Genomic DNA, 19,984 nt, shown 5'->3' with positions numbered 1-19,984 from the left:
AATAATGGGGCCAAAATGTAGGCATGAATGGGGGCCAGTAACTCCAGCAGGCCTCTTTATGCAGTGCAGTTACTTACCAAGTGCTGTCATATTCTCCCTCTCGTTGGGAGAAGAGTGGAGCAGGAGGGATTATCCCCATTTTACAGGGGAGACAGTAGAGAGGAGAGGCGCCCTATCCCAGGCTTCAGGGCAGTCAATAAGGAACTGGGCTCGGTTCCTCTGACTCCCATTCTAGCGCCCTTTCCAGGCCCGGGAAGCTGTGGGAGGGCCTGAGCCTAGCAGTTGGCAGGATCTGGAGGAGCTGAGGGAGGTTTTGGGAAATCCTGGGGGGTCGGCTGGAGAGGAGGCAGGAGTCAGGGGGCATCCTGGCATCATGCCTGCTGCCCTCATCATCATCCACAGCACTGCCTTCCTCATCAGTGTCCCAGCTAGGACAAGTTTGCCACAGCTACAAGTGACAGAAAGCCAAGGAGGAGAGGCGAGTGGAATCTGGCAGGAAAGAGGGAGCAGCGCATCTTCTTGGGGAGGAGGGTCCTCATGAGGGCCTCAGGCAGGTCCCTCTGGCTGTGGGCAGAGGACCCAAAGGATGGAGAAGGGAGGCAATGGAGGCTGCAGCCAGTGGCTGGGCATGGCCTGGACTAGGATGGTGGCTGTGGGGAAGGAAGAAAGTGGCGCAGGAGGAGTGGAGGGCCAGTAGATAGACACACGGGCCGCACCATTGACCCTGGGGAATGTCATATGTCTTCTCCTGGCCGCCATTCTCCCCATTCCCCTTCTTCATGTCATCTCACAAGAGCAGGCCCCTCAGGAGGAACCCGCCATGGGAGAGAAGAATGTGACTCCGCTTTGCAAGTTCTCTTCTCTCCCTGAGCTTTCCCCAGTGTCTGGCCTTGGGCACAGGGAAAGTCCAGACCAGCCCATGGGGCCATCCCCATCCCATCTGCATCTCCCAGCCTTGGTCAACCTCTCTTCCTCACCTCTCACCTCAACCCCTACTCATCCCTCCTGACACTGCACCCCACACTGCCTGTGTCCCCACTGCCTGCACCTCACCTCCTTTAGAAAGCCTCTCCCCTCACCGTCCCCAGCCTCTAGGACTCAGCAGCCAGAGGACTTGTATTTCATTCCCAGCTCTTCTACCTGTTATCTTTGTAATGGATACAAAGGCCCTTCGGCTTCCTCAGCCCCGCTCAGTGAGTGTTGTGAAGGTCAGCGAGGGGCCTGGTAATGGTAGGTGCTCAGGGTCTGGTACTTCCTGTGCTACCCGGGCCTCCTCAGCATCTACCTACAACTATGTGAATCATATTCCACAGAGACAGGTGGGCCTTGCCCCTATGAAAGTTTCCTCCACTCTTCACTCCCCACCCACACCAGCATGCAGCGTGGACCAAAGGCGCAGGAGGCAGGAGCCAGAGCCTCTCGGCAGGTGGTGCACAGTGGGAAGAATTCAGAGCTCTCCATGGCCCACCTCTATGTTTTGCCTTGTAAACGATGATGACATCTTCTCTAAAGACTTTCCCTCTTGGGAGAATATCGTCAATGCTGACACTGACATGAATTTGTCTGATGGTGAGGGCGGTAGGGGCACACAGCCAAGTTCCTGGAGAGCAGGGGCAGCACAGGACACATCTCTCTACCCACAGCGCTCACCACAGAGGCTCTGCCACATTCATAAGGAGGGAGAGAAGAGGGGATGGGCCAATCCTTTGCCCAAGATCAAGCCTTTAGGGCTCAGGTTCATTCTGAAGTTAGGTAAGAGGTGAACTTCAGACCAGTACTCGATTGGAGACTAGAAATGAGAATAGGGTTTAAGATTCATATTAAGGAAGGGATGATGATTCGAGCTGTACTTCAGATTGATATGGATTCAAGTCTAGATTCTGGTGAGAGTTCTGTTTAAGGTGGACTCTAGGGACTAGGTTATTGTTAGCCCTAAGGCTCAAGCTAAAATGCATCTTAGCATTAGGTGTGTCTGAAAATCCTGGGGCTTGCGGCAAGGTTCAGTGCTGTGGGCTGGGGCAGAAGCTCTGCAGGTGACAGGCCTGACAGCCAGCTGGAGAGGTAGGTGTGGCCAGGCAGCCAGGGCCAGATAGGCTCTGAGGCCAGCACCGTGGACAGCTCCAGGGGAAGCAACTTAGTAAGCCAAGAAGCCACTGAGATGTTCCCAGCTGCCAACACTGACCCCGGGAAGACCAAGATGGCACCATATCCTCCAGGGAGTTGGGGGTCTCTCATCTTTGGGTCTTTGTGTTAACCGCAGAATCATTCTCCTCTTAGACCCTATATCCCCTGGGCCTAAAATCTGATTCTAGTTGAGAAAGCTCTGGTTTGGGCCTTTACAAGATGACCATTTTCCTAAAAATCAAAGTTCTTCAAATTCAACCCTTGACTACCAGATTCACTCCACTTTGCATGGCATAACTTATTTCTCTGATTTTTCTTTCTCATAGAGAAATCAGGGAGCTCCTCAAACATGACTCTCCTCTCCCTCCTTGCATCTTCCCCTCATCTCTGGAGCCCTCAGAGGTAGAGTGGGACACAGGTGAGGGGCACTTGGGCAAGCAGTGCACAGAGTCTGATTTCCTCCCAGCCCTGGCCAGACAATCTCCTCTTTCCCTTCAATATTGCCAGATGCCATGTCACAAGAAGAGGTGCTACGGAGCAGAGACAGGCTGAAGGAAATCAGATACTGCCCACACTCAGCCCCATGTCCTGCAGGTCATAGATAGGCAGGACTTCCAAAGCATACCAATCCAGCCCCTCAGAATAGGGGACAAGGTCACCAATGTGAACTGACCACCTACTTTGTGCCAGACCTAGTCAACATTATCTCATTGCATCATAAAACCAGCCCAAGTGTAGTAGGTGAGATTACCCCCTTTTAACTGATGAAGAGACTGAGGCTCAGAGAAGTTAATAACCTGTCCAGGGCACCTCATTAGCAAACAGAATACCTGGGATTTGAGACCAAGTCTGCCTGACCCTAAGCTTGTTGACACAAAACCTTTACTTTTTCCACCATACCATGAACTCCGGTTGTTAGAAAGGCCTTAAAATCAACTTGGCAAGAACCCTCTGCCTTTGTACCAGATGACATCATCCATCACTAATTCTGGCCTGGGTCTCCACAGGTATAACTGTGTCTCTTGGATGCTGAAGGCTGGGAAGAGGGGCTTTGTAATCCGCCCAGGGTGGCCTCCCTCTAGGGCTTGGAAGCTCAAGTGAGCAACCTCCCTGGTGGGCAGGTGAACCTCGTGGTTCAGGCGGTGGCCAAGCAGTTCAGCAGCGTGGCTTCCTCTGAGCAATTTCCCCCAACAGGGCACCTTCAGAGGACAAATCTGCATGTGCCAGGGGTACTGCCTGAAATCACCCCCTAGGGAGGGAAAGTGGAAATGGTCCCTGAACCCCTGACTCCAGCTCTGGGGAATCTAGCCCGCCCCGGGAGGTCACCTGGGTTGGGAGCAAAGGTGAGGCAGCCTCAGCGAACCGGAAGGCACCAGGCTGGGAGGCTCTGGGGGAGCAGCGAGCTGGAGCCTGGTGCTCCTCCTGTCCCTCTGTAGTAATTAACAGGCCTTTGTTCCTGTCCCTGATCTTGTCTGGCAGAGCCTTAATCATCCTCTTGCCTGCAATGAGCAGCCTTCTCATTAGGGCCTTAAGAACCTCTATTATAAACATGTAAATGGAACTCAACGAGGAGGGAAATATTTGACTGCTCCAATTTCCTTTGTGCCGCTGCCAGCTCTGGGCTGCGCACGCCCGTGATTTCATTGCTCAGCAGCCAGGCGCCAGCCGCTGCCCCCACCGCCCCGTCACACAGCTCCATCTTCTCCGATTGGAATTTAATTACCTTCGCCAGCGAATGTTTGGAGAACCTCTCTCCATCAATTGATTCTGAAGTCAGATTTTTATTCCGAGATACTTAATGGCACTTGGGCTGATGGAAGCCTGGGAGCAGGTGGACCTGGGCCACAAGGAGCCCTTTAACAACAGGGTGAGGAAGGGTCATTGCGGATATTCCCCTGCCTCTGAGCAGGTCAATATTTCAGCCACCCCAGACAGTTGGAAGAATCGCATTCCTGAGCCTCCTGCTGGTCTGGACTGGAAGTTCTTTCTGATGTCTGCTTGATGCTGGGTGAGCCTTTTTTTTTTTTTTTTTTTTTTTTCAAAATTGTAGTTTAGCCCTTGATGAAAAGGAGGAGCCCCTTCACTGCCTGAGAAAGAAGCTGATGATAGGATCAGCCTCTCCTAGGGGTGTGATAGCTCTTGCCTGTCACGGATGAGATGGACGTGTGCTCCCTGCAGGCCCGTGCAGCTGGGGCCTGTGGCGCCCCCAGCATGGTGAGCCCTTCTTGTGCAGAAGTCTCCCTGTGCCGAGTCCTCCTTCGCACCAGAGATACCAGACATTCCTGCCCCCGTGCCTTTCTTTTCGTTTTCCAAATTGGAATCTCTACTCTGCTCATTCTTCAATGCCCAGATCACTTCCCTCCTCCACGAGGCTGCTCTCTACCATCAGGCCATAGTGATCTCTCCCACCACTAGCTTCAGAGCATGCTGTCTGCCCACTGTTTGTCCATTTAATGGATGTCACCTGCGTGAAATAGGGCCTTGTTGGCCCACAGTAAATCATAGGCATAGGTTGCATATGTTGCCCAATTTGAATAAATGAGTGTCACTCCTTCAGGGTGCAGACTTCCCTTTCACTGCTGTATTCCTCACTGCCCTCAGCACAGTGCCTGGAACATTCAAGAAAACTGCGTTGCTGGGGTAGCAGGTAGGTGGGTAGATGGGTATTCTGGTCAGAGGACTGCAGTTGGTGGGGTGGTGAAATGGTGGAAGGGTAGGCTTGTTAGCTGATTGGTTGGTTGGTGGATGAGTGGCATATCGGTTAGTGGGTTGCAGAGTTGGTGGGGAAGCAAGAGAACAGGTGTGCCAGTTATTACTGAATTGCGTCTCAGCTTCAGATGTACTCTCCGGGGTCTGGTCTGTGATCGTGGAGCTAGACCCTGTCGATATTTCTCTTTAACCAGCTGGCTCCATGTTCGGCTTTCCCAGGAGACGGCGCTGGAGGAGCAGCACAGGACGAGGAAGGGCTTCTCTTGCAGGCTCCTCAGTGAGGTGTCCCGCAGCATCCAGCCTCCTGCAGCAGCCCAGAGAGTGGCCTGCCAGAGAGTTCCACCCACACCGGCACTTCAGCAAACTTTCCTGCAGCCAGGGTGCCTCGGCTGTACCGTCTCTAACAAGGTTTGGGTCTCAGCCCTGGGTGTTGGGGTTGCAGGAAGACGCTTCCAGGTTTCTTCCGGCCTTCGATGCTCGGCCTCAGCCCTAGAGGTAGAAGTGTTCCTTAGGTAGGCGATCTCCTGTCATGGTTAGTGGGTGATCTCCTGTCACGGTTAGTGGGCGATCTCCTGTCACGGTTAGTGGGTGATCTCCTGTCATAGCTACTAGGCGATCTCCTGTTATAGTTACTAGGCTATCTCCTGTTATAGTTACTAGGCGATCTCCTGTTATGGTTAGTGGGCGATCTCCTGTTATGGTTAGTGGGCGATCTCCTGTCATGGTTACTGGGTGATCTCCTGTCATAGCTACTAGGTGATCTCCTGTTATGGTTACTAGGCAATCTCCTATTATGGTTACTAGGAGATCTCCTGTCACAGTTAGTGGGCGATCTCCTGTCATGGTTAGTGGGCGATCTCCTGTCACGGTTAGTGGGCGATCTCCTGTCATGGTTACTGGGTGATCTCCTGTCATAGCTACTAGGTGATCTCCTGTTATGGTTACTAGGCAATCTCCTATTATGGTTACTAGGAGATCTCCTGTCACAGTTAGTGGGCGATCTCCTGTCATGGTTAGTGGGCGATCTCCTGTCACGGTTAGTGGGCGATCTCCTGTCACGGTTAGTGGGTGATCTCCTGTCACGGTTAGTGGGCGATCTCCTGTCATGGTTAGTGGGCGATCTCCTGTCACGGTTAGTGGGCGATCTCCTGTCATGGTTAGTGGGTGATCTCCTGTCATGGTTACTGGGTGATCTCCTGTCATAGCTACTAGGTGATCTCCTGTTATGGTTACTAGGCAATCTCCTATTATGGTTACTAGGAGATCTCCTGTCACAGTTAGTGGGCGATCTCCTGTCATGGTTAGTGGGCGATCTCCTGTCACGGTTAGTGGGCGATCTCCTGTCACGGTTAGTGGGTGATCTCCTGTCACGGTTAGTGGGCGATCTCCTGTCATGGTTAGTGGGCGATCTCCTGTCACGGTTAGTGGGCGATCTCCTGTCATGGTTAGTGGGTGATCTCCTGTCATGCTTAGTGGGTGATTTCCTGTTATAGTTAATAATTCTTTATATTAAACCTTTCTGTTCATAGCACTGTGTAGCTTCTATCTCCTGATTGGACAGTGTGGTAATGAGTTGGTTGGTGAGTTGGCTGATAGGCTGGTTAGATGGTGGAAGAATAGGCCGGTTGGTAGATTATCTGGTTGGTGAATTGGTATGTTGCTTAGAAGGTTGCTGAGTTGGTGGCATAGCAGGGTGTAGGGTAACAGGTAGAGTGGTGGCTGATGGATTGGTGAGTGGGGTGTGGCTTGGCTTGTTGGTTGGTGTACTTGGCTGATGGCAGCTTGGAAGGTGGCAGGGCTGCAGAAGAGGCTGTGGAGGAACTTGGAGCGTGACTCCAAAGGATGACAAGCAGAGGAACCCTGGGCATGTCAAGCCTCCCCTGTGCCCCTTTACCACCCCATACCAGGGCCCTGCTTCTCCTGCAGGCTCTGAATAAGCCTCCAAGTTGCCGCCAGATTGCCCAGCACCCAGATGACTTTCCAGCAAAGAAACTTAAGGATGCATAGTCCTTCAGGATGGATTTCTGCCTTTGCCCCATGAAATCTCCTGAGATACAGACCCCAAAGCATGGACCTCTCTTAGGTACTGGGCCACCCTCCTACCCCAGCCGGGCTTAGAATTCTCCCCAGTGTATCCCCCCAACCCTGGTCCATCAGGACCCCCAGATCCTCTTCCTCTCTCAAGTCAGTCTCTGCCACCTCACTCTTCAGCTGTCCTCTGTGCTGTGACAGTCCTTCTTACCACATCTCCCCTGGCTGGCCTGTCCTTGAGGCTTGGGCTGAAGCCATCAGCAAGACCTTTGTCTCCTTTCCCACTGGCCTTCCCTGCTCCCCACCCCTAGGTCCCCACTCCATGCCTTATGGGTGGTCTGGCCCACACTCCAGCCAGAGCCACCAGGACATTTCCAAATTACATCCTTCAAGAATCAGGAAGAGATTTCAGAAGGAAATTGCTTTCTCCCCTGCTCAGTCCAAATGAGACTATTTTTTACTTGTCTTGCCGCTCCCCCACCTCTCTCTCTTGCAATTTCAGTAAAAAATGAGAACAGTCGAAAGCGGACCCCCTCGTTGGTCAGCCTTTCTCCCTCCTGAGGTCTGCAGAGGCCTGAAGGCATCAGCTGGGCTAGGGCAGCACCGGCTCCATTCCTGCAGACAGGCTCTACTCCAGGGCTCCATAAGCCCAGAGGCCAGGTCCGGGGAGCTGCAGGAGAGGGCAGACTTGGGGGACAGGGGGAGCCTGTGGCTAGAGAGAGTCAGGCAAACCTGTGAAGTAGGAGCCTCACTTTGTCTCCTGATGCCCCTCTCCCTCCAGGAATGTCCTCCATTGCCTCCAGGTCCCTACAGGTCTCAGGTCAGAGGCAAGACATCCAGGACATCTAATGCTCCATCTATGCCACCTGTGCCAGGCCTCTGAAGGTCACCCCTTCAAGAAAGCACCAGCCTGAGTCAGGGGGCCCGAGCTCCAGCTCTGCTCAGAATGCCACTGCTCTCTCTGCTTCAGTCGTCTCACCCGGAAGTGAGGCCACCTCCAGAGTTGGGGCCAGGATCAGATGGGATGATGCAGGTGCAGGCGCCTTGTAAAGAGTGCAGGCTGCTATTTGCTGACCACTCATGCCGTGCCATGCCCTATGCTGAGTGCTTAAGTGCGTAATCTCATTTTGTCTTCACAAGAATCTTCCAGGAGAGTCTATTGTCATTTCATCTAAAGAGAAGGGATCAAAGCTCAGAGAGGCCATGGAACTGCCTAAAGGCACACAGCGGCCGAGACCTCAAATCCCTGTTCTTAACCCTGTTCACACTGTGTTGTCAGGTGCTAGTCTGAGTTTTGTTAAAGGTGCCTTTGAAGAACTATTGATATGGTTAGGCTTTGTGTCCCCACCCAAATCTCATCTTGAATTGTAATCCCCGTAATCCCCACATGTCAAGGAGAAAACAGGTGGAGGTAACTGAATAGTGGGATCAGTTTCCTCCATGCTGGTATCATGATAATGAGTTCTTATGAGATCTGATGGTTTTATAAGGGGCTCTTCCCCTTGGCTGAGCTTCTTCTTCCTGCCATCTTGTGAAGAAGGTGCTTGCTTCCCCTTCACCTTCCACCATGACTGTAAGTTTCCTGAGGCCTCCCCAGCCATGCGGAACTGTGAGGCAGTTAAGCCTCTTTCCTTTATAAATTACCCAGTCTTGGACAGTTCTTTATAGCAGTATGAAAATGGACTAATACAATTATCATCCCAAGAGATAAGTGCAGGAGGAATTTCAGGCTGTGCATGTGTGGAGGAGATACGGGGTTGAGGAGAGCTTCTAGAATTCCTCAAATGACAATAATAGTGGCCAACTTGTGCAGGCTGTGTGCTAACCTGCACACAGTTAGCCTGCACAGGTTAGCCACTATTACTGTCATTTGCTAGCCACTCTTATGCTGTGGCTAACTATGTGCAGGTACTCTGCTAAATTCTTTCTCTTGTTAACTCATTTAATACTTACAATCCTCTAGGACAGGTACTGTTATCATCTCCAGTGTGCAGATGGAAAAGCTGAGGCACAGAGACGTTGCTTAAGGCATTCAAAGGCATGTGACTAGTTAGCCTCTGCCCCTTACAGCCTCAGCCACGACACCGAGGAAGCTACTTCTCCTCCCACTGACTCCTCTTCCTGAACCAGAATGTACCTTGTGGGAGTTGTGGGACAAGGAATAAATGGGGGGCTAATTGTCAGAATAAGAACCCCAGACCCAGGACCCACAGGGAGGATGGGGATGTCTCTGCCCTGACTTTGAGGTCAAAATCACCTTCTCTGTCTATCACACCCCTCTCCCCCGACACCCAACATAACACCTATAGTCCATGCTGTTCAAGGCTGTGGTGCTGAAGGAGGGGGTGTGGACTGGGTACCCTGGGACACATGGCTGCTCGGCTGTTAGTCTCCTGGTTCCTCCCACCCCACCCCGGAGCCTCCCAATCTCCCTCTTGAGTGTGTCCCATCTCTGGCTCTCTGTGCCAGTTGCCCTTGTTTCCCTTACCCCCATCCATACCTTTTCCTGGCACCAAGCTTCAGATTGCAGGGTCACCCCAGCCACTGGACAGTCACAGGGAGCCAAGGACAAAAGGACCAGTGACATCACTTGGGAATGAGACCAGGAAGTTCAAGCCTGGCTGACGGGGCCAGGGAGGGGAGAGCTAACCAGGAGATGACAGGTTCACCAACCTGTCAACAAGAGTGTATCTAGACCCAGCAATGCTAGGCTGTGGCTGAGCAAGTCACACGGACTATTAACCAAGGGGTCTATCGGGGCAGCAGCAGCAAGGGACCTCCCCTGTAATGCAAGACTTCTGTCACCTCAAGCTTCTTCTCCAGGGAATCTTCCATCCGTACTGGGGAGGGGGGACTTCTCCAGGCAGAGCCAGCGCCACCCCCTCCCCAAACACACACGTGCACGTGCATTCATCTATAAGCAGTCATTTATGCATATTTTGCTGCCAAAAGATTTTGAAATCATGTAAAAGAATGCATATAATACTATAAGATTAAACACATAAATGGATGATTTCATCAAAGCAAGAGTGGTGGGGCCTCATCTTCAGCAAGTGAGAGGGAAAGCAGATCCAGGAGGGAGGAAAGGAGGAGGCAGGTGGCAAAGACCCAGAGACAGAGGTGAGGGGAAGAGGTAGCGACCGAGAGGTTCCAGAGAGAAACAAGAGCGCCTCAACCCGGCAGCTCCCCAGGCCTGCACTGGGCCACCAAGGGCTCCACATGCTCGTCATGAATTTCCCTTTTCTGTCAAAAACAACCAAGACACAGGGAGAAGAAGCATAGAATAATGAGGTGAGATCAGAGGGGATGTTTTTGTACTCAGAACATTTCAGAAAATTGGCTCTGAGCATGGGGGCAGTGACCACAGAAAGGAAAGCAGTGACAAGGTCCTCAGAATCCAAGAGACAAATGCTCCCTGAGAGAAAGGAGTGGTGTTTACTTGTGTGTTCATTACCCTCTACCAGCAGCGAGGACAGTGCCCAGCACACAGTAGGTGCACAGTAAGTATATCGAATCATTGATGAATGAACACCAGCTTTTCAACACAGCTAAGGTTTTATTAGCCCTTAAGCCTGAGGAAAAAAATACATCCCCCATGGGTAGTTCCAAACAGGCCACTGAGGAATGGGATGGGCAATTCATCCATTCATTTATTCATTCACCCATTCATTTACCCTCCAATATGTGTTGAGCCCTTCCCAGTGCGCACTGCTCTAGGATGAATCAGTGGACAAAACATAAAAATTCCTGCCCTCAGGAAGCTTTTGTTGTGTTGGCAGAAGACAGTGCAATAACACAAACGAGCGATGGGCTGGGGTGTGAGAAGGTCATGCATGCCATGGAGGGAAATAAAAGGGACAGGGTCAGGCAGCAGACTTGCAGGAGGTGAGGGAGGGAGCCAGGCAGCCATGTGAGGAAAGAAAAATGCAGAGGCCCCTGAGGGAGCCTGCAGGTAGTGCAGGTGTGTGAGTGTGTGGGTGTGCGGGTGTGCAGGCATGTGCGGTAGGGATGGCTGGCACGCCTGAGCGAGGTGCAGGCAGTGGGGAGGGCTGCAGGGCAGCAGGCTGGGCTCCGGGCAGTTGAGAGCCTGGCTTTCCTGGGAGCAGAGGCAAGACGGAGCCTCTGTGCTAAGCAGGGACTGCAGGGGCCGTGGAGGGACCCGAGGCAGGGCGGGTTTGGTTGGGCTCTGGATGTATTTGGAGGGTTGGCGGCAGGACTTCCTGGCCGATGGGGAATAGGGTGTGAGGAAAGGCGGGGAGTGCAGTGCTTCACGGTGCCCTCATGAAGTTTCCACAGTAAGCGCAAAGGGGAGTTTGCTGCGGCTGCCTCCCCACACCCCTTATCCCTGTCCCCACTCCTGCCCAGCACAGCCCAGGCCAGAGCAGTTCCCCAGTTTTCATCTCAGCCCAGCTGGCACCCTCTGACCACAGGCCCCCCGTGGAGATGTGAGCACTGCCAGCCTGGGAAGGGAGGCCCAACCTGTCCCCAGCGCCCGGGTGTCACTGCCTCATTAGCTCTGTGCTGGGCTCCTCCAGCACAGGACAGCAATGTGTGTCTGTGACCCCAGTGCCACCACACAACACACACACATGCTGACACATGCAAACACACTCATACACATGCACTCTCACACACAGCCGCTCACACACCCTCACACACTCGAAATGCTCACACACATACGATTTTGCATCCTCACATTCACACTCATACATTTACACGTGCTTTCATACTCACATACACACAGTCACACCCACACACAAGGGTGTGTATTTGTACCCCCATAACGCCCATATTGCCACGCACACTTACTCCTTGGGGGTCCCTGGGTGAGTAACCCCATTAATTCTCTTCCTTCCATGTTAAAAAGAGGAGGTTGGGCCTGCCTAGAATCATGTGGCTTATGACCGTTTATGGCTCAAAGACCCTGCTGAGAACTTGGTGAAAGCCAAGGATCCTCACCCCCATTCTCTCTCACACTCACACACGCTCACTCTTGCACACATGCACACACATCACATTTGGTTTTGTGTTTCCAGGGCTCATGACCCTCCAGAAGGCCCTCCACAGACCTGGGTTATGAACACTGGCCAAGACACTGTGGTGGAAAGGGGAAGGACTCCGTGCAGGACCTGTGCCTGGCACTTCGCAGCCCTCAGCTCTGATCCTGACAACCCAGCAACACCAAGGCAGGACTGGGCCAGCCAGCCCCAGCCTCCCCCAGACTAGACCCCCCGCACCCCTCAGATTCCTGGGACCCCCTCCTCCATGCCCAGTCACTCTGCCTTGCTTCCTCAGCTTGCTGACTCAGAAAGGCTTCTGGTGCATGGAAGGCAGTCGAGAGGCCTAAGAGGCCCTCCTGGCATCCAAGCTGAGCCAGGTGCGGCCAGTGTGCCCCAGGTCCTAGCACCTTGTGGGTCCTAGAGCCGCAGGAGGCGGGAGGGAGGGAGCAGGAAGCTGGCATGCGAAGCAAGGATGAAATATTGATGCCCGAGTCCTGGTAAAGCAGAAAGCGCTGCTTGTCCATGAATAAAAAATGGGTCAGAGGAGCAGGCTGGGCAGCAGATTAATTAATCTAAGTGAGCGCTCGCTGTGCTTTGTGCCATGAGGGAGGGTGCCTTGAGGGAGGGTGCGTGTCCCAGCCACAGACCCAGCAGTGGTCCTCTGTACCAGGCAGGCAGCTGGGCCACACCAGAACATGGGCAGAGCTGAGCACCAAGTCCAGACAGGCGGGAGGGGCAGAGGCAGCAGACCCTCCAGGACCAGCCTGGGCCTCTCTGCCCAGTGCCTGCCAGGCCACCCAAGATGACAGCTTCCCCGGCAGAAGGAGACCCAGAGACAGCTGCTTGGAGGGGTGAGCATTGGCAGGACAGGATCTCTGGTGATGAGAAGCATCCCGGGCTCCTGGGTCCTTCCCAGCTGTCTCAATCTCCCCCTCGGGGAAACTGACAGGACCAAGGTAAAAGAGGGGGGAAGGTGGGAAGAAGGGTGGAGGCAGCAGGTCTAAGATTTGGCACAGGAAGTTGGCTGCAGGCTGGGCACTGCACTGATGTTGGCAGGGATGGTAGCCACAGGTCTGTGAAGGTGAAGGGTTGGAGGGTGTTGGAGCCATTCCACCCTCCCCAAGACTCATCCCATGCTAACCCAAGATCCCGACAGCTTCCTGCCTGGGCATAACCTGGAAAATGCATTGGAGGAAAGTGGCCACAGGTTGATTGGACGTGGTGCTGGAGGTCTCACCAGGAAACTGTGCCCACGACCTCTGCATTTTTTCTCATCCCCTAGATGTAGCGGCTTTCACAGGCTCTTGGCAGTTTTGTTTCCCAGAAGTTACACTAGGACTTTGCAGGCAGGGTGGTGATGTCCGTCATCATGCTCCCCATCTTCAGAGTCCAGCAGAAGTGTCCTAACTGACCTCTGTTCCCAGGGGAGGACCTCCCATCCCGGTGGTACGAGCTCCCCCATCCCCACCCCAACCAATGCTCAGTGGGTCCAGGTGCCCTTGGCTCAGGGCACCTTCCCGCTCTGCGATGTCCATGGACAGCACCATCCCTGGAACCTTCTCTGGTCAAGGGCCAGGTCAGATTCCAGGGGGCCTCAGCTGGTGCCAGCCCCAGTCCCAGTCCCAGGCAGGCGGCAGACACCCTCCAGCCCACCCTTCCTTTCAAAAGCCTGAACCCTGGATCACAGTCAGGAGCAGCCTCTGGAAACCAGCCCAAGACCAGGCCGTGGGGAGAGGACATCAGTGGGGGAAAGAGGCGCAGCGGGCCTCATTGCAGGCTGGTTGCCTCCACAGCCACGGCCATGACCTCTGCCTGCCTCCTGGCCCCAAGCCTGGCAGTGACCTCCCTGGACCACACAGCCCACTGCTTCTCTGGCGGGGCTGGAAGCACTTCCTATCTGTCCTGCTCGCTGGGCATTTATCACCAGCAGCCTGCCCACACCTCTTGTGCTTTGTCTCATCTTTGTTATTTAACTTTGTTTCACGTAGGATTATTCCTGTCTCTCCCATTAGTTCTCAGCTTCTGGAATGCAGGGGCAAAGTCTTTTTCATCCCTATGGTTCCCCCAATCCCCTACACAGCACCAGGCACTTGGGAGCCGCGTTGCACAGGTGTCGGAGTGAATGCATGAACATGCGGGGCCTGGGGCAGCCCCTTGGGTCGGACCCCAACGCCCAGCCAGCCCTGGCACTGCCCACTGCCTCAATGGGAGCTGGCACTGGCCGAGGGCACCTGCTCTGCGCCTGCCCAGAACCAAATGGAATTTTACAAGTATCTAACCTTCCCCACTACCATCAAGGCAGGCGTGTCTCTCCCATCGAACAGATGACAACACTGAGGCTCAGCACTTGCCCAAGGTCACCCAGCCGACAAGTGGCAGGGCCAGGAACGGCAGCATCCTCGCTGGCACCTCCAAAAGCCAGCTGTGAGGAGCCCTGAGCCGAGGGCCTCTCCTGGCTGCTGAGGAGGCTCAGAGCTGGATGCAGGCCAGGGCAGGGCAGGTCCCATCGCTGAGAGCAAGAGCAGGCGGGCACGGAAACCTCACCCCTGTCCCAGGGCCCAGGAAAGACTCGGGCGTCCAACCAAATCCACTCGGCTTCCAGAGGCTGCCCCGGACAGACGTCACCGGGCCTGGGATCAGGGTGGTGTTGGTGACCCTCACCAGCCCAGAAATAAGCACAGGTTCCCCGGAGTCCTGCCAGAGATGAGAAAGGCAGCAGGTTGACCTGGGGGCGCACACGGCCGTACCTCCGCGCCCCCCACCCGCAGCGCGTTGCCTCCGAAGCGGGAAGTCCCAGGTGCATTCCTGAGAAGAGGCCGGGCAGCCGGAGCCCGCCATTTCTGCAGTCACAGCGCCACCTCCTGGCCGACCGCGGCGTGGCCGTAGGGGCCGCTCCACCATCGGAGAACTTCCAGACCGCAGGCCTTGAATCAGGCATCCAGCAAATATTGACTCAGCACCTCCCTTGGGACAGGAGTGATGTTAGAGGTTGGGTATACAGTAGTGAAGAAACAGACTAAAAGCCCTGCCCTTGCAGAGATTACATCCTAATGGGGGAAAGAGGTAATGCATAAGTAAGGTCAACACGTAAAACAGACGGTGTATTAGAGGGATAAGCACCCAGGAGAAAAATAAAGCCGGAAGCGGTGAGTAGTGTCAGGGAGGCTGTGGTTTTACACGAAGTGGCCAGACACGGTCTCACCCAGGCAGTGACATTTGCGTAAAGCCTGGGAGGAGACGAGGAGAGAGTTGAGCAGACTTCTGAGCTAGGGCATCCCAGAGAGCAGGGACAGCAAGTGCGAAGGCCCGAGGCCTGCCTGGAGGGTCTGAAGAACAGAAAAAGGCCCTGAGGATTATGTGGAGGCTGGAGAGGGCAGGGGTGGGGGCAGACCCTGAAGGACCCTGTGGGCCATGGTGAGGGCTTTGCCTCCATGACATGGGGCTTCATGGCCGGGCTCTGAGCAGGGGGATGGCGTAACTAGCTTGTGTTTTAAGAGGATCTCTCTGGGCACTGTGTTGAGAACAGACCGTGGGGTCAAGGGTGGAAACAGACATCAGTTAGGAGTCCACTGCAACCTCCAAGCACCTTGGCCCTGGGGTAGCAAAGACAGTGGGGAGGTGAAAATGGCAGGATTCTCCCAGGTGTAAGAGAGAGAGGAGTCAAGGACGATGCCAAGGCCTTGGCCTTAGGTAGAGAAAGAAGCTGTCCCAGTACTGTCTTTTGCTGAGGCTCAATGGGAGAAGTCAGAAGTTCCGTTTGGGAATTGATGGTCAGAGTTGCCAGGGGAAATGTCACGGGGGCTGTCGATAAATGAGTGTGGAGCTCAGAGGAGAGGCCCTGCCTAGAGCTACAATCCGCAAGTCATCAGCACTTGGGTGACATTCAGAGTGAGACCGGATGAGATATCAGACACTCTGAAAGGAGAGCGAAGGGACCAAGGAGAGAGCCCCAGGGCCCTCTGACATTTCCAGATCAGGAAGATGTTGAGGAATTGGGGAGAATGAGAAGGAGGAGCCAGCGAAAGAGAGGACACCAGGAAGGGGGGCTCCCAGGAACCCAAGTCAGAAAAGAGGAGGAAGCGACCAACCACTGATCCTTAAGTCAGGGCTGAGAAAGGTCCCCTGGGGTTAGCAATGTAGAGGTCACTGGTGACCTTGATTGTGGTCAGAGTGGGGACAAAAGTCTGACAAGAGTACGTTCAAAGGAGAATGAAAAGAGAGAAATCAGAGACAAGTTGAGACAATTCTTTTGTGGGGTTTTGCTGTAAAAGAGAGAAGAGAGATGGGGAGCTAGCTGGAGGGGCCGTGAGTCAAGAGAGTTTTTTTAAGGTGGGAAAAAATACGAGCTTGCCTCCATGCTGACGGGTGATTGGGGTACAAAGGGAAAAACGTATTGAAGGAGAGGTCAGGGAGAAATATGAGAGTGCTGTCCTCAAGCAGATGAGAAGATCTGACTATGCTTCCAGAGGAGATGCACTTCACAGCCCCCAGAGAGCTAGAATGGAACGCCAGGCAATCACAAGAATGGGGAGAAACTGGAACCCCCAGGCCCTGCTGGTGGGAATGTAAAATGATACAGCCACTTTGGATAACAGTTTGGCAGTTCTTCTAAAAGTTAAACCTGCAGTTACCATATGACCCAGCAATTCTACTCCTAAGTATGTACCTAAGAGAACCAGAAACATACAACCACACAAAAACGTGCACACAAATATTCATAACAGCATTGTCTATAAGAGCCAAAAAGTAGAAACAACACCAATGTCTATCAACTGACGCATGGATAAACAAAATATAGTCTACCCATACAATGGAATATTATTCAGCCATAAAAAAGAACAAAGTTCTGATACGGGCTACAACATGGATGAGCCGTGAGTACAAAATGCCAAGTGAAAGAAGCCAGTAGCGAAAGACCACATGGTGTGTGACTCCATTTATATGAAATGTCTAGAACAGGTGAGTCTGGAGAGACTAGATTTCTTCAGAGACGGCATAGATCGGTGGTCTCCAGGGACCAGGGAGGGGGAATGGGGACTGACTGCTAATGGGAACGGGGTTTCCCATGGGGATGAAAATGTTCTGGAATTAGGTGGCGGTAAAGGTTACACAACTCTGTGAACACGCTAAAAAGCACTAAATTGTACACTTTAAAGGGGTGAATTTCATGGAGTATGAGTTATATTTCAATAATAATATTTTTTTGAAGATCTGGTCATACAGAGTGGAGGGGTTGCCTCAGCCCAGGAAGGAAGCAGAAGACCCAGGCAGATGCAAGCAGGTGTGTGGTGTGGGGGTGGGGACCATGGACATTCTCTCCCAGTGGCTTCTATTTTCTCAGTGAGACAGAAAGTGACATCATCAGCTGAGAGTAGAAATGGAGGCTCCAGGGAAGAGCACAGGGACAGAACAGATATGTCACCGCAAGAGGAAATGAACGGGCTATGGAGATTCAGGAGGATTCCCAGGCAGCATCAGGCCCACGGGAAGGAAGCAAAGGTGCAATAAATATGTGCTGGGAGGCAGGGGGCAGTGGTCCCATGTCGAGTGGGCCCAACAGCCTGAGAGTGTGGAGACCTGGGTCACCAGCATTGTGCTCCCCACATAACACGGTTCGCCCACTCTCTGGACATACAGGGGTTCCCATGGGAGTTTGATACAAACCCTAAAAATATGCCTACCTACTACCCATCACCTTTTAAAATGCACATTCCCTGTCACTCTGCAATTCCTCTTGGGGAATTCAGTCTCAGAAACACTTGCATGCAGACACAGCTGCATATGCAGGGATGCTCACAGCAGAATTGTTAGCAATCTCAAAAGATGGGAAACCACCTAAGTGTCCATTACTGGGTAAGTGGTTTTTAAAAATTATAATACATCCACACGATAGAATACTCTGAAGCAGTAAAAGCCATGAAGTGGTCCAGACGTACTAACATGAAAGGATTTCCATGGCATATCATGGGTGGAAAATCAGGTTGCAGAATAATGTGTGTAATATTATATAATTTTCTTTCCTTTCTTTTTATACAAAATGGTATGTATGCATGTGTGTGTTTAGATTATTAAAATATACATAAGGCCTGGAAAGGACGCACTCTAAATTATTAATGGTGTTTAATCTCAAGAACTAGGTTTTGCGGGAAGGGTTGAGGGGGGTTGATGAGGCAGAAGGGATTTCAGAGGGAGGCTTTCATTTCGTGCTTTTTATGTTTTTTGAACTATGCTTTTTGAACATGTAACATGGAGCATATATGCTTTGGAAATTTAAAAAGGAAAGAAGGCTGAGCTCAGTGGCACATGCCTGTAATCCCAGCACTTTGGGAGGCTGAGGCAGGAGGATCGCTTGAACCCAAGAGTTTGAGGCTGCTGTGAGCTGTGATCACACCACTGCATTCCAACCTGGGCAACAGAAGGAGACCCTTTCTAAAAAATAAAATAAAATAAAATAAAATAAATAAAAAGGAAAGAACTCATTGTGCCCTCTTGCGCTTCTTTCCCTCTCTGGACTAGAGGACCCTGGAAGGCCAGCGTCCTCCCTAGCCCAGACAATGCTGTGCATTGGTCCCTGGAGATCATGGCGGGTCCTGACACCTGGGCTTTCCCTTTGCCCACCTCTCTTCACCCCCAGACAAGGGATGAGGTTCAGAAAAGCAGGAACACTTGCAGCACCCAAACCTCCACTTTTTCTCCTCCCTTCACGCCACCACTGCTCCCCTCCAGCTACCTCCCTGGGGAAGAAGGTGTCTGATCAATCCAGTAGAATCAAAGCTGAGAGAGGTAGCTCCGTAATGCTAATAGCATGGATTTATATAATGCTTGCTGTGTACCAGGCACCATTCTGGACACTTCTCATGAATGAACTCACAACAGCTCTATGGGTTCCACACTATTACTTTACTATCCTGCATTGTAGATTTCAAAAACACAAACAAACAAATAGGAGTCACAAAAGGCCAAGTAATTTGCCCGTGATGCTACTACCATCTATCTGTAAGTGGAACCTGCACAGTGAGGCTGCAGAATCGGCACACTGACCTCTGCAAGCCGTGCCCCTGCGAAGCCACAGTCCCGCCCTCTTCATTCCTTCCTCTGCTCTTCTGTGGCTCTGGGTCACGTGACGTCTGCTAGGGTCAGGTACTCTCCAGGGCAAGACCGTGGCATCCTCAACACAGACCCCCCACGCTGACACATGCCTGGCAGCCAGTGAGTGCTCAGCAAGTGTCTGTTGAATTAACTGTGGCCTGCACCACCCTCTCTCCCGCCCAGGGATGAGCAGATCCTTTCCCCTTTAGAGCAGTCCAAACAAGGCAGCAAGTTTGCTCAGGAGCCTTCCGGAGTACTGAGTGGAGAGCAGCCCACGGGGATAGAACAGAGGCTGCCACTGAGCACCTGCTCCTGCTGGATCAGACTCCTGCTCTGGATCAGACCACTACTGCCCTGGCTGTCCAGGTCCAGCTGCTGGTAACGGTTTGTGTTGGGAAGGGTTCCTCCCAGGTTGGCCTCAACTCCTGTCTGCCCTTGACTGAGCTGGACTCAAGCCTTGCAGCTGCCCCATCCCTCTCCCAGAACCTGTCCCCGCTCCTTGGGGTTCAAGCTGCAGAAGAGTGAGCCCAGACAACCCATCCCTGAGGCCTGGATCTGGCTACCCTTCCTCCAGCTCATCCACTCCCAGCCACCTTGGCTACTTCCACCCTAGACACAGCTAGGTGCTCGCCCTGAAACAGGAAGTCTCCACAGCTGACCCTTCAGTCCTTCGCTTTACCTGCAGAAACCCCCAAGCTCTTGTAGCTCTAAGTCCCCTGAGAGCTACTCACAAGTTCAAGTTTTCAGGCTGAGGGTCATCGAACCCCTCTGTTCATTTGCAGAACCTGGAGCAGAGCAACATCTCCACAGACCAGCTCACCTGGCCAGTTCAGAGGCAACTCTGCCCACTTCCTTGGTCCCCCTGTGACTTCCATGGCATAGAAGTTTGGGAATTCAAGCTTCCATCTATCCATCCACCCATCCATATATCCATCCATCCATTCATCTACTCAGCCACATGTCCAGCCACCCATCCATCCATCCATCCACTCATCCATCCATCTATCCATTCATTTATCCAACCATCCACC

Source organism: Pan troglodytes, chromosome 9 (assembly GCF_028858775.2).
Source record: "Pan troglodytes isolate AG18354 chromosome 9, NHGRI_mPanTro3-v2.0_pri, whole genome shotgun sequence".
NCBI classification, from domain to species: domain Eukaryota; kingdom Metazoa; phylum Chordata; class Mammalia; order Primates; family Hominidae; genus Pan; species Pan troglodytes.
Note: the sequence above shows the minus strand (reverse complement) of the source record.